Source organism: Artemia franciscana, chromosome 7 (genome assembly GCF_032884065.1).
Source record: "Artemia franciscana chromosome 7, ASM3288406v1, whole genome shotgun sequence".
In the NCBI taxonomy this organism is placed as follows: domain Eukaryota; kingdom Metazoa; phylum Arthropoda; class Branchiopoda; order Anostraca; family Artemiidae; genus Artemia; species Artemia franciscana.
In genome coordinates, this window is record NC_088869.1 from 10,916,368 (window position 1) to 10,931,957 (window position 15,590).

Consider the following 15,590-nt stretch of genomic DNA (forward strand, 5'->3'; position numbering starts at 1 on the left):
TGTATTTTGTCACCATCATCAAGGCATCCAGGAGCTTTTTCTATAGTTTGGAGCAGAGGGCAAAGCCATTTGGCTGCCCATTTTGCCAGCCGAATGGCTGGCTAAAATCTAGTCTAAAAAAATGGTAAGCATGTAGCTCTTTTTACTTTCTATAAATGTATTGCTCCCAAACTGTTCTAATGGAAAACTACCCTAGTCTAACAAAGCTGCAGGCCTCTGGTGTCTATTGTTAGCCTATAGGCCAACATTAACAGAGTAGGCCTGCTTACTCGATCCCATTAACAACAAAGAGGGATAAAACAGAAAAAAGGTAAAATTCTAGTTAATTGACTTCTTGCTATCTCAGAAAGGGTTCAGGCTAGGAAGTTGAAACTTTCAGGGATGGGTCTAAAGACTAAAGTATGTCCCAGGAATTTATTGTAAAATACCCATCTCCACTTCTTCTCCCTTTAGAGGACCCTGAAATTTGCCTACATGACAGGTCAGGACACCACCCTTTGACAAATGGAAAAAAATAGCATGTAAGCCTACATAAAAAGGTACTATCCAATCTCTCTATAAATAAAAATATTTTGCCATCTTGTTGGATAATTTGACAATCTCCATAGTAATATTTAAATTTGTCAACTAGTTCACAAGGAAATTTGCCCCAGAAAACCATTCCTTTTCCACTAGTTGACAAGTAATTTCTCCCAGTTAACACTTTCTTTCCAACTAGCTAGAAACAAACATTTCCACAGAAACACTTATATTAACTATTTATTTGGGAAGTAACTTTTCCCTAGAAATTTTTTTTCTTAACCAACTAGTTGATGAAAAACTTTGCCCCAGAAAACTATTCCTTTTCCAATTAGTTGACAAGTAATTTCTCCTCAGGAACACTTTCATTCCAACTAGCTTGAAACAAACATTGCCACAGAAATACTTCTATTAACCATCTAGTTGGCAAGCAACTTTCCCCAGAAAAATTTTTATCAACCAGTTAGCTGATGAAAAACTGTGCCCCAGAAAGGCATTTTCTTACTGAGAAATTACTTGCCAAGTAGTTGGAAAGTAAAAGTGTTGCCTGGGAGAAATTACTTGCCAACTAGTTGGAAAGTGAATAGTTTTCTGGGGCAAATTTTTTTTGTCAACTAGTTGACACATTTAAATATTACTATGGAGATTGTCAAATTATCCAACAAGATGGCAAAAATATTTTTATTTATAGAGAGATTGTTATATGGAGAGATAATTATAGGCCTATAGCAAAGCTGATTAATAAGGCTTGAACTTTAAACTAGGCTTGTTAAAATTTTAATTGATGGTCTTTTCTCTATCTTAAAAAAAATGTTGAGCTTGCTAAATTATTTTCTTAAGGATGGATCTAGGGTTCAACAATGGCATCAATTGAGAGGGAATTCCCCTAGAATTTGAAGAATACTTTAGGGTTTTTTCCATTGGAATATTGTCCCCACATACATAGTGTCTCAAGTCTAACGTGCTAACCACTTGGCTAGGACGAGCAATTTTTTATTATTGGTTAAGTGGAAACTCAAAGAGCCAATATGTCTTTTTGGTTGTAAAAAAAAATACCTCCATATGCGACGTTGCAATTTTTGGTAGCAGCGGGCACAAAATTTAAAAAGAAAAAACGAGGAGGAAAAATCAAAAGAAAAAAACGAGGTGAAATATGGTGTCAAACAACTTAAGAAGGCGTAGCTTAATAAAGGCGCAGTTTTCTCCTGAAAGTGTAGTTGTCCTTGGGAATTGGTGGGTTGTAAATTGTTTTCGTTTTTAGGGACGAAAGCGTTGTCTAATTTAATTAATAAGTATTCCTTATTCGTTTTCACAGTTCAGCTTGGGAACATTGACGAAAAGATGGCACTGCCCAAAAAACGTCTTAAATTTGATACAACCAAAAGAAAAAATTGAAAAATTCCGGTGTTATAGTATGAATACACCTAATCTGGGTCCAGTGAGCAGAAGCTTCTGTATATTCTTGGTATTTTAAATTCCAATAAATCAGCAACTAGAAATGTCGATGGTAGGCAAACTCTGCAATAGTAGATTATATGATAGTAATGTAGGGATTGTTGCAATAACACTATAATATAAAAACGAACATTAGTATTGCTATGTACCTGGAAGGAATATTGACATTCAAATTCTTTCATTTCAATTGATGTCTTACAATATGCAAGTGACTCTTTGTTTCTTCATCTCAAGTGCCTTGTAAAATATCCTGGACCAGCTAAAAAAAAAATTCAACCACTAAAGTAAAAAACATAAAGCCGAACTGGCTTCTCCAAGTCTGTTTTCAAACTGGTACCATTAAGAAGTTTTCCCATTTTTGCATTTATTGAGAAAAACGATTGATCAATGTTACAAATATATATTTTTTTGATTATCTGTTTTACCCCATTTATGATTTTCTTTAATTTTTGTGTCAAATCTCGACAGTTAATTCCTGCTATACTGATTTTCTATTATACTTATTCTCTATTCCTATAATCGTTATTTTCTTTGAAGTTGAATTTCCGTACAAAACAGCTTAATTGTGACTTTAATTTTATTTAAGACACTCCAGACCTGATGTTATGAAATCTGATCATTCGATGACTAGGGTGATTCAATAATTTTTTTGTTGGCATGTATTTGATATTTCTCCTACATTCCAATTTTAGGGATAATAAATCTACTTTATCAATAATTGCTGGACTTTAAAAAATTAATTTTATTTAACTCCAACATAATCAAGAATTAATGGATATTTATCACCAATTATCATAATTTGCTCATTATCAATCAATTATTGCTTTACTGAAAGGAGTGTTAATTAATGGCATTCCTTTTGACAAAATGAAACTGAAACTTTGATAATATGAATGTCATTTTTGACACTTAAAAATAACATTATCTCTACTTAATTAAAATCCAAGAGTATATATAATAGTTATAAAAAGAATAATCACAATACCGTACATGCGCATATCTAAAATTTGAAAAAGGGCGAAATTCCTTTTCATGATTATACTGAGGGAGGCTCAAATGCCAAAAAGTAAGCTTCAATTTATTAGATTTGTGGTTGTTCTCAGGACTAATCTTTGAAGATTTCACAAATCCCTCTTTGCGTCTGGATGTATTCATAAGCATACTAAAACCTATAAAGATAACACTGCTTTTCTAAGCTGAAAGAAAAATTTCTTTAAATAAATCAGATTTTTCTTTGTTTGTCAAGATACGCAAAACAATATATTAAAGATACCCTGGCTATATAATTATTTGCCAGATATACAAACCCAGGCAAAATAACAGATACCTTCACTCTAAATCCAATCATCCTTCACGAGTCGGAGAAGGCAAATTTTATTTCCGAAGTGAATCACTGTTTTCATTTCTCCTCGGAGCCAAATATTAAAAAGTTAGACTTAATTCAGGCATGTGCATAAGATTTTTTTTCGGGGGAACCGGGATAAAACAATTGTTCCAAAAGGCGAATAAGAAATTGAACCTTATTTGAAAATTTGAATTAGAGACTCCCAGGAATCTATGAAAAACTTAGGATTTCAGGAGGGACCTGAGCCCATTCTCTCTAAATAAACACCCCTGACTTAATTGAGGGATATTTTTTCAAGGATTTCTATTACGTAACAACATCTGGCAGCAACAAGTCGTCGTAGACCAGCACAATCATATAATTGCGGAAGGAGTTATTATGGTAAGGCTCACCAAAATGTTAAAAAGAGTAGCAGCAGCAGCATTTGATATTAACTCTCTTAGACATATCCTTGGAATAGGTTGGTCCAACAAAATTCTACACTCCGTCTTTTACGTATACATTTTTGACTGGTAATGAATTAATTTTGTTTACAAGTGCAAAAAGTCTTAAATTTATAAAAAAAAACCTGGATTTTCTGACTCAGTTCTGAGTGAAACTTTTTTAAGCAGCCTCAATGTTAAGAATCTCCTGAATCAGGTAAAGTTAAGGCCCCACCAACTTATTCAAGAAGAATATGCGAATTACAGCGCAGAGACAGTTATATCAAAGAGTCCATCGAAAAGTTAGCAAAGCTTCAACAACAGCGATGGCTGAACACTCTATAGACAGTCTAAGTTCCTTTTAAAACTCCCTTCGAGACTTAGATATTGCAGTAAATCTAATAAACACCATATTCCCTATCCCTTTCCAATGATCTACAATTTTAGAAAATTCAGAAAATTCATCAGAAAACTCAACAATGATTAGGAAATTTAGAGCTGATGTGACTAAATCCGATCAGCTGTACGCGAGTGTGATTTAAAAGATTTTTATGGAGTGGATTTAAATTCCCTTTTTTTGGAGTCTTTTTAATATATACATTTTTTACTGGTAGTAAGAAAATTTTAATATTTGCAAAAGTCTAAAATGTGGATAGAGACTCTGAATCTGCAGATTTGGTTTTGAGTGATACTTCTAAAACCCCTCATGACTTTTTTCTAGACTTATTTTTCTTAAAAAGCAATTTATTTTTAGCAAGCTAGAAGCTAAGCTAGAAATCGAAGGAACAATAGAAACAAGACGGAATGTTTTTAAATAGTTTCATTAAGTAGAGATATGGAGGAATACAAACAAGGCCGTATCCAGAAATTTTTTTTGGAGGGGGGGGGGAGGGAGGGGGGTTACAAAAAGAAACTACACAAAACGCGTCACAAATTGGCTTATATGCATTTTCATTAAATTTTTTGAGATTCGAAAAAAACTCATATAAGAAATTTATTTAAATTCATTTTTATTACTTTTTTACCCCCCCCCCTGTCCTGGTTACGGTCTTGCTTCAGCCCATCTTAATATGTATGTTGTTCCAAAATGTAATTGGTTGCCCATACACAACGATTAAAATTACCTAGGCTAGTTTTAATTTACCCCACATCGTCTGTTATAATATACAAATGATTGAGCCTTAGCTTTCTTAGTAACTCAACTAATAGCTTAGTTGAGCTATACGTAGCTTTTCTGGAAGACCCTAAAAGGTAAGGCATATCTAGTTACCCGTTCCATCTTTCTTTCCAGAACTATCACCAACTAAATTCAAATCTTCAAGTTGTCTACCCAGTGGGGATTTCGTATCTCGCTTGATTGTCTTGGAAATTATTTCACTCACCTCAAGATTACGAAAAAGTTGAGAGCATGTCGATTTCAACCTGAAATAAGGATGGATAATCCTGGTAATTATACCATAACATTATCAAAATTACCAAAAATAATCAATCTCACCCTGATTAGCTATCATAATGAATTAATAATATTATCATATCTATAATAATGATGCTATTTTCATAGTTTCATAGTTTTATACATTCCGGTAAATCTATCGGAGTGTTGTAAAATTTGGAGAACAAAATGACCACTGTACAGTTGTATATCTATAAAAAAGAAGCTATTCTCCTAGTTTCATAGTTTCATACATTCCAATAACTCTATAGGAATGTTCTCAATTTTGAGAACAAATGACATCTGTACAGTTGTAAATGTATAAAAAAGAAGCTATTTTCCTAGTTTCATAGTTTTATACATTCCGATAAGTCTATCGGAATGTTCTCAAATTTAAAGAACAAAATGACCACTGTACAATTGTATATCTATAAAAAAGAAGCTATTCTCTTAGTTTCATAGTTTCATACATTCCAATAACTCTATAGGAATGTTCTCAATTTTGAGAACAAATGACATCTGTACAGTTGTAAATGTATAAAAAAAGAAGCTATTTTCCTAGTTTTATAGTTTTATACATTCCGATAAGTCTATCGGAATGTTCTCAAATTTTAAGAACAAAATGACCACTGTACAGTTGTGTATCTATAAAAAATAAGCTATTTTCATAGTCTCATAGCCTTCTACATTCTGATAAATCTGTCAGAATGTTCTCAAATTTTGAGAACAAAACGACTGCTGTACAGTTGTATATCTATAAAAAAGAAGCTATTTTCCTAGTTTCATAGTTTTATATATTCTGATAACTCTATCGGAATGTTCTCAAATTTTGAGAACAAAAATTACCACTGCACAGCTGTATATCTTTAAAATAAAGAAGCTCTTCCTAGTTTCATAGTTTTATACATTCCGATAACTTTACCGGAAAGTTCTCAAATTTTGAGAACAAATGACCACTTTACAGCTGTGTATCTATGAAAAAGAAGCTATTTTCCTAGTTTCATGGTTTTATACATTTCGATAACTCTATCGGAATGTTCTCAAATTTTGAGAATAAAACGGTCAATGAACAGTTGTATATCTATAAAAAAGAAGTTATTTTCCTAGTTTCATAGTTTTATACATTGCAATAGCTCTATAAGATCTAAAATTAATCATAGGTGAAATGAAAACTTGCAAATCTTTTCTTGATAATCCATACTTATTACATTTAAAATCATTGTTTGTAAATCATATTTTAAAAAGTGCTTATTTCCATCGTTCATTTTCAACACCATGGTCAAGAAGTGTTATCAAAGGAATGTAGAGAAGTGAACTGTATTTATTGGATGATCTAAAGCTATTAAAGAACATAGATGAATATGAAATCATGATTAATAAACTGCTAAAATCATCTAAGTATAGAAAATTAGCATGTGATATAGATGAAATTGTAAAATTCAAAGTTTTGTTCAGTTATAGAGAAAAGTTTTATAATAATATCCAAAATTGTTTTAAAGGTAATGAAGAGTTGGTTATTCACTTTTATAATTACAATAAGAATATATACTTTAAGAAATTAAAATTTAATAATATATTGAAACAATTTATCATTATATACAAGAGTAGTTATGGTCAATAATTTATCGTATCTGAGCCAGTGTATGATAAGTTTTATAATGGAAATATAAAAAGATATGTAAAGTTTGATCATAACATACTATCTAGTTATGAATACTTCAAAAATGTTAAAATTGTAAAGGAAAAGATAATATTATTAGAAGATGTAGCATTTGGTATGATAATAATATACAAGAATAAATGAAACAGGATGGTGATAAAAATTATTATCTAATTTAATTAGTAAGTATCTTTTTTTTATCAGTACAAATAATAAAAAATGGTATCATATATTGTAGAAGAATTCTTTTAAGCGTTAAAGTAATAATAACAATTATAGGAAAATATTTTTTCACTGCTAAAAAAACTTTCTCAACTCTATATCAATGATTATATTTTTTAAGATTAGAACTAATTAAATTAAACCAAATTAAGTGATAACTAATTTATATAATGATTTAAAGAAATTAAATGATACTTTTATTCTTAAATTCTTATAGATTCTATTAAATGTTTTTCTACAATGGCAACTTATCGACAAAATAGAAGAATAAAAAATCTTTAGCTAATTTATAATATATAATCTATATTTACATATTAATATAATATATCATAACGCAATGAAAGCTTTATATTTTCTCTTTTAAGTTGTAAATGTTTATCCTTATAACACAGCATAAAAACACAACTAGTTATAAATAGAATTATAACATTTAAACAGGTGAATACAATTGCCTCTTCTTAATTTTTTAATTTTCTTTGGTATCATTTTTTTGTCTTATTATAAAAATATTATTGCAAAAATGTGCAAATATCAAGATTCGAACCAGAAATTGTGTTTTTGGAAAAAATTGTGTTTTTGTACGGAAATGTTTTTTTGATACAATAGAAATAGTTACAAATATTTTAATATTTACTTAGTAAAATATTTTATATATACTAAATACTTGCTAATTCTATATATTAATAAATTTATTTATATATGATAAAATTTTCTTGTTTTGTAAGATAAAATAATAAAATGTTTTATATAATTAATATATTACAATAGAAGTTTTAAAATCAAATAAAAATTCATATTTAGACGCATGTTCGAATCTCCAGTTGACAGTTTCTATCTATTTTTGTAATATATTATTTATAGAATGTTATTAAATAAACTAAATATTTGCTAAGATGTTATAATATTCCTAAAATTATAGTTCAAAATCTAAATAAAAAAATATTAAATTATAGAATTATGTCTTAAACATAAATAATATAAAACTTTATTATTAATAACTTTATATTTAATTAGAGAATAAATAGTTTAAACGATTTAAAATAGAATAAAGTTTGAATATATCAATTACTAGTAATTATATAATTAACTATATAATATCCATGTACGTTGCAACTAGAGTTTTAGCTATAAAAGCTAAACCTATTGTCTAAATAATTGCAAATAAATACTAGTCTACAATGTAAACTCTTTGGATCACAGAATATTTGATGTAAAATAATAACTATAATAAATATTTATCTGAAAACAATTTTATAAATTTAAACAGATATAAAATGGTAGCAAATATCACTCAATTTGGATAATGAAAAAATCATTCAAATAAATGAACAAAATGTATTTATAACTGGTTATAGATCTATAACATAATTCTAAGAGATAGATCTAGATTTAATATAATAAGCAATGATCTTGTTGTTTAAATTTAAACAAGTAAATGTATAGCACGCAAACAGATATGAAAAAAGTAATAAGAAAATATACTAGTTTGTAGAGTGACCAATAAACAAAGAAATTTTTTTATAGAATATACAGAGAAAATATTTCAAAATAGCATAATGATTCTGTAAATAATACAAGTTTATATATGTTATATTCTAAGTTATAACATATAAGCCAAATAACATTTTTGACAATAATCTATATTATATTAATGTGATTTGTTATAAGTAAATTCTTTAGAACATTTTATCCTTTAACCAAATATAATATAATAGCTAATTTTTATATAAAAACCAGTTTAGTAAGATGTGAATGACATTATATTGTTAAGTCTTATTTTTTAAAATAAATCTTCTTACATTTTTCCAATAATTTGTAATCTTATAATATTAATTTTAAGCCTTTCTAAGGATTGTTATTTAACAAAGTGTGTATTTAATGTAAAAAGTAGAAAAGATAAATCTACTATTCATAATTGTATTATTGTTAAATGTGGAAAAACTTGTGTTATTTTTATAGCCATATTTTATGTTGTGAAATCATCTTTAGATAAAAAATAAGTTAAAGATTATATTTTAATCTCATATTTATTGATATACTTATGCTAATTTCTTGATGACATAATTTTTTAAAACCAAATAATTAATTTCTGATTTAGAACCGAAATATAATTTTCATTAAACTTATTATGTATATTATCAAAGGAATAATTGATTTACGTGTTATTTTATGATTTTTCAATAAATACAATATTTAATTTATATTTCTTTATGTAATTTATATATGAATAAGAAAATAAAATGTTTGAAATATAGTTTTGAGTTTCTTAAAAACTTGAACTCAAATTGTTCGATAACACAGTTTTATCGAAAAATGATTTAAGGAATAAATGGTTATATTCTTGATAATCTTTATATAATAAAAGATTGTAAACAATAAATCATATAATTTACATAATTACTGACTTTATAATAAGTACCTAACACTTCTAAAGTTTTAACATATCTATTTTAAGATCATTATACTTATTATCTTAATAATAAGATACATATACAATTTAATATCTTGTAATGAAATTTGATATTTATTATTACTCGAGTACAACTCAGTGAATACTATTAATAAATTTGTAAAATATGTATTCAATCTTCAATAGTAATATACTGTAAATATCATTATATTTTTATAATATATAAACTTAAAAATTGCAAATACAATTTTTCTGTTATTCAACCCTTAAAAGGTAAACATAATTACATGTTTTTTATTTTTCTATGTATTTTTAAAACAATAAAAAAGTATTAAATATTTATTATTTTATTTTTTATTAAATATAAATATAACATTAATTTTTATTATATTAAAAAAAAAATTTATAGCCACAAAGAAAACAAATCCAAATAACTGTTATCAAAAAAAGTATTATAATAAATACCGAAGCTTGATTTGGTATCTAAACTAATCTTTAAAAAGTAATGTGAGCATATTGTAATTAAAATGCAGTTGTATTTAACATCATAACACATTATTATATGCTGAACATAAACAAGAGACACATTGTCTATATGCAACAAGAATATAAGATGAGTTAGACACGTTAGCTTTTTTTAACAATAATATTTACTAAGAAAGTCTTGATTTGGAAACAAACTTAGTAAAGGCAATTTTCGTCTTAAACAAGTGAAAGGCATAATCAAAAAATGAGATTTAGGTAATTTTGAAGAATTAACATACCAAAATTCTATGAAAATGATTCATTATAGATTAAAAATTATTAAAGAGGAATTAAAAATTATATAAGAAGATTGAAATCAAAATAATTATTGCTATATAATCTAAATAATTTAATAAAAAAAACTAATTTTTCTAGCTGAAAGTAAGGAGCGACATTAAAACTTAAAACGAACAGAAATTACTCTGTATATGAAATGAGTTTTCCCCTCCGCAATCCCTCGCTCTTTACGCTAAAGCTTTAAATTGTTTTAAAAAGTAGAATTGTGGCAGAGTCAAACTTTAGCGTAAAGAGCGGGGGATTGCGGAGGGGACAACTCATTTCATATACGGAGTAATTTCTGTTCGTTTTAAGTTTTAATGTCGCTCCTTACTTTCAGCTAAAAAAATTAGTTTTTTTTTTAATTTCTGAACGTTTTTGAATTAATACATGTTTGGTTTTGGCTCTCCGCACATAAATTATTAAAATGAAATTTGTATATTGATTCTTTTTTTTGGCTAAATGGCTTTCTCTTAGTTTTGATCAGACAATTTTGAGAAATAAGGGGTGGAGAAGGAGGCCTAGTTGCCCTCCAATTTTTTGGTTACTTAAAAAGGCAACTAGAACTTTTAATTTTTAACGAACGTTTTTATTAGTAAAAAATATACGTAACTTAAGAATTAACTTACGTAACAAACTTTCATAACCTTATATTTTTATTATGTATACGAGGGGGTTTGTACCCTCGTTAATACCTCGCTCTTTACACTAAATCGTAAGTTTTGTCCCAATTCTTTAAGAATGACCCCTGAATCAGAAAGGCCGTAGAATAAATAGTTGAAGTTACTAAAAATACTTTAGCATAAAGAGCAAGGTATTTATCTCCTCCTAAATACCTCGCTCTTTATGCTAAAGTATTTTTAGAACCCCTTCATATGCGTAATAATCTCTGTTCGTTTTAAGTTTCAATGCTACTTCTTCCTTTCATTTGAAAAAACATTTTCATGTTTATTTTTCATTGTTTTCCTCTAGTAATGCTAGGGAATCCTGCGCCCTTGTCATTGAATTTTTCTTCCCCCATGACAGATTCCTCCAAGGAAAGATTCTCCAACATAGCCCCCTCTCCTCAGCCCCACCCCAAACAAAATAAAATCCCCCTGAAAACGTCTGTACACTTCCCAATAACCATTACTATTTGTAAACAATGGTCAAAGTTTTTAACTTGCAGCCCCTCCCCCAGGGATTTTGGGGGAGTAAGTCATCCCCAAAGACATAGTTATTATGATTTTCGACTATTCTGAACAAAATGGCTATCTAAAAATTTTGATTTGTTGACTTTGGGAAAAAAATGAGCGTGGGAGGGGGCCTAGATGCCCTCCAATTTTTTTGGTCACTTAAAAAGGGCACTAGAACTTTTCATTTCCGTTAGAATGAGCCCTCTTGTGACATTATAGGAAAACTTGGTCGATACGATGACCCCTGGGGAAAAGAAAAAAAAACAAAAAAAAAACAAATAAAACCAAATAAACACGCACCCGTGATTTGTCTTCTGGCAAAAAATACAAAATTCCACATTTTTGTAGATAGGAGCTTGAAACTTCTACAGTATGGTTCTCTGATACGCTGAATCTGATGGTATCATTTTCGTTAAGATCCTACGACTTTTAGGGGGTGTTTTCCCCTATTTTCCTAAATAAGGCAAATTTTCTCAGGCTCGTAACTTTTGATTAAAGTTACTGACAAGAGACACACTTTTGACAAGACTAAACTTGTTGAAACTTATATATTTAAAATCAGCATTAAAATGCGATTCTTTTGATATAGCTATTGATATCAAAATTCAATTTTTTTGAGTTTTGGTTACTATTGAGCCGGGTCGCTCCTTACTTCAGTTCGTTACCACGAACTGTTTGATTAGAAATATATATACAAAATTGTATTGAATAGTACAATAAGACAGCTGAAAATAATCTAAGAAATAGAATTTATAAACATTGAAAAATGACAAAGTATCTTTTATCCTGCAAGAGAATATTGTTAAATTTTTATGCTGAATAGAAGAAAAACATCTTAATAATAACATTGGAAATTTGATTAAGAGATCATTAGCTCTTGACAAATAAGAATAGAGTAATCTTTTACAATTTCAACATTTTACAATTTCAATATTTTAAATTAATCTTAGATTAAATGAAGCCTTGTGATATTCGATAAATATTATACAGTCAGAATTTTCAAAAGCAATCAAAAAATTGATTGATTTTTTTCGGAATAGAAAGAGTTTAGTATAAAACAATGGTATAAAATTTAAATATAGTATATGTTAATACATTATTGTTTTAAAGAATAGTCAGAACAATTTTTAATTGTTTTTTTTCTAAGATTCTCTTACTAAAAATATAATATAAGAAGTTTTATATATTTTAAGATTGAAAAAGAATTATTATTATTATTATAAATTATTATTGTCATTTAAATGTAATTTAATATTTATTTAAAATGATTGGTTTGCTTTTATTAAATATTTAAAATCTTTTAAAAGAAAAAATAAAATTACCACAATGATTGGTTGAAAAAGAAAATTAGATTAATTAATAATTTGAATTATTATTTATTTACTGCAAACGTACAATATATAATATTAAATTAATTTATGAATAAGAATTTAGCAACATTCATTATAAAAAAAATACAAGTGCAAACTTTACATAATAAAGAAATAACGTAATGAAACTATAAAGATTTTATTAATAACTAACTAGCATACGTCTTTAATTATTGATAAATACCAATGAATAATGATGGTTACAGCAGTTCAAATTAAATGTTTTTGTCAAAAGAAGTGGAATAAGTATTAAATATCCAAAGTTTAATTTTAAAAATAATCAATGACTATTTGGTTAATTCATATGGAAAGAAAATCAGCTTAAGTCATAAAATTAGGAAGTATTTTAAATCCTATAAAAACTAATCAGAATTGGTAATCGTCACCATTCGACACTACCTATTTTTATAGAAGATTGCAATGGATAACTTTTACTTTCCTGTGATTACCATGAAGAGATACTTGGTCGAATAGTAGAGGAATCTGGGCAAACTGATTTACTATATTATATTTCATTGCATTTCTAGTTTAAATAACTTATATTTATACAACTTAGATGATTGATCATCAAGAATTCTTGACTAACATCAAGGTACGACCATTTGAAAGAGGTGGTTAAATATGAAATAATTAATATTGAGAATACATAGATCGTAGTAATCAAAATCAACTGCTATTATGTTAAATACAAAACTTATTTTGTGACAATCAACAGATGTGTTGTGACAATCAACAACCAACAATCAACAGATGTGGTGTTTATTCCAATAAAAAATCATTGGATTTGTTTGGTATCACGATCTATGATAAACTTGGTTTATTGTGGATAAGATATGATCATCTCTTGGGATTGTCTATTAAATATATACGATTATTACTTCACTAATTATGTTTTCTTAGTATTTTACTAACAAACTATTTTTATATTCATTAAAAAAAATTGAATATTTAAATTAACAAGTCAAATAAAATAATATTAAAAAGTTCTATATCTACTAATTACGATAGCAAAGACATAGAAATATTATAAAATGATAATCTAGTTGATAGTTTTCAAACGACTTACAATTTATTGGAACGCTTCAGTTTATAATATATACATAAAGAAATCAAGGAATGATATAAAAGAGTTTTTAATCAAATTTAATTAGTATTGTGGGAATGCACTTTTGAATATGCGATGTTAAAGAAAAAGAAACATTGAAATATTAGAACATTTATTCTGCTTTAATTATAATTTAGTGTATTTTTTATACATTAAGGATGGTAATATTATTAGCAAATAGTGGTTGATGAACAACTAAGCTTGGTAGCACAAGGTGAATATTATCAAAATATTAATGATTTATTCATACATTATATTACTGATTAAAATTAAAGACATTAATATTGAATGTTTGTTAAATGAAATAAAGTTTATGAGCCACTAGTTAATGTCTACGGCAATAATTATACATGTAGTTATTATAGTAAGTAGCACTAATTTGTAGAGACTCAAAAGTTGATAATTCAATAAAATAGTACTTTTTAGAAATTTGGTTTCAGTAAAAGCAGTGATAAATAATGGAAAATATTGAATAATAGAACGTATCAAGAGAAAACATAGGTGCTGCAATGTTACGAATCATAAAGCTACTTGGAATTTGAGTATATTGTACTAAACAAAAGTAAATTTATTTTTGGTTAATCCAATAACACAAAAAGTTAAAAATTTGTACAGTAAAGAACTTAAATTAATTTATTATTGGCTAAATAATATTAATTATATTTAGACAGGAAAACTCACCTCCTAGAAAATTATAGGAAAAATATAAAAATTGGTGAAAATATTTAAGAATTTATAAGGTTATTGAATATCATGTTAACATATTATTTCCTATTTATAAAGCTAAATATAATGATGTCTATAAGGTTGATATGCCGACTGAATTTAAACACCTAATAAAATAATAGTTATATATAATACGACGTCTTCCTGGTTTATAATGTTAATGCTAGTGATTAATTTATGAAAGAGGTCACTCATTGAATTTCTGATTGTATTTTCTTACTCAATAAATTAATCAGAATAAATAACATGTAAATTTTTCAGATAAATATTATCATTATTTTTAAATGTTATTATTTCTATTTATGTAAGATAAATATATTAATGTAATTAATCAAAATAAAGAAATTATTTTCTATAACAATAAATTATTTTCTATAACAATTCTATAACAAATTTCTATAACAATAAACAATATAACAATAAAAATTCTATAACAATAAACAATAAATTTTTATTTGTTTTATTTTGTTAGTAAATTATAAATTTATCTTGTTATAATTTTTATTAAATTTCTTGATTTAGAACTTTACTCTGTTGGCATTCTAGAGTAATTAATAATTGTCATGCCACAAAAATAGCAACAATAAAGAAGATCAATAAAATAAAGATCTAGTAAATGATGATGATCTTGTATAACAATGTTATTTTTATACTATTACATTTAGTTATTGATTCATCCAATAATTAATTTGATAAAGTGATCATATATAGATCATAAAAAGGGATGATTAATGTTTTATAAGGGCAAAAAAGTATATATAAAATAAACAGAGATGTATTAAACTAATGCTTAAACTTTCAACCTTATTTTTTATTCGTAAAAGCTAATTAAATATATAAGATTCATATTCTTGCTATTTAGGTATTTTGATATTATTACAATAAATATTTCTTATAATTCTGTTATAGAATTATTCATTAGATGATATTTCAGATTTAATTTCGGAT

The 15,590-nt window shown here is 26.9% G+C and overlaps 1 long non-coding RNA gene across 5 annotated transcripts in view; it reads left to right on the plus strand.

Annotated features, from left to right (window-relative positions):
• Nucleotides 1-15,590, plus strand: part of LOC136028842 (uncharacterized) — a 98,513-nt gene continuing 82,923 nt past the window's right edge. For all 5 annotated transcript variants that reach the window (XR_010617889.1, XR_010617890.1, XR_010617888.1 and 2 more), the window contains exons 1-2: nt 1-124; nt 5,033-5,187. This is a non-coding gene — a long non-coding RNA (uncharacterized LOC136028842). The remainder of the gene's footprint in view (nt 125-5,032; nt 5,188-15,590) is intronic.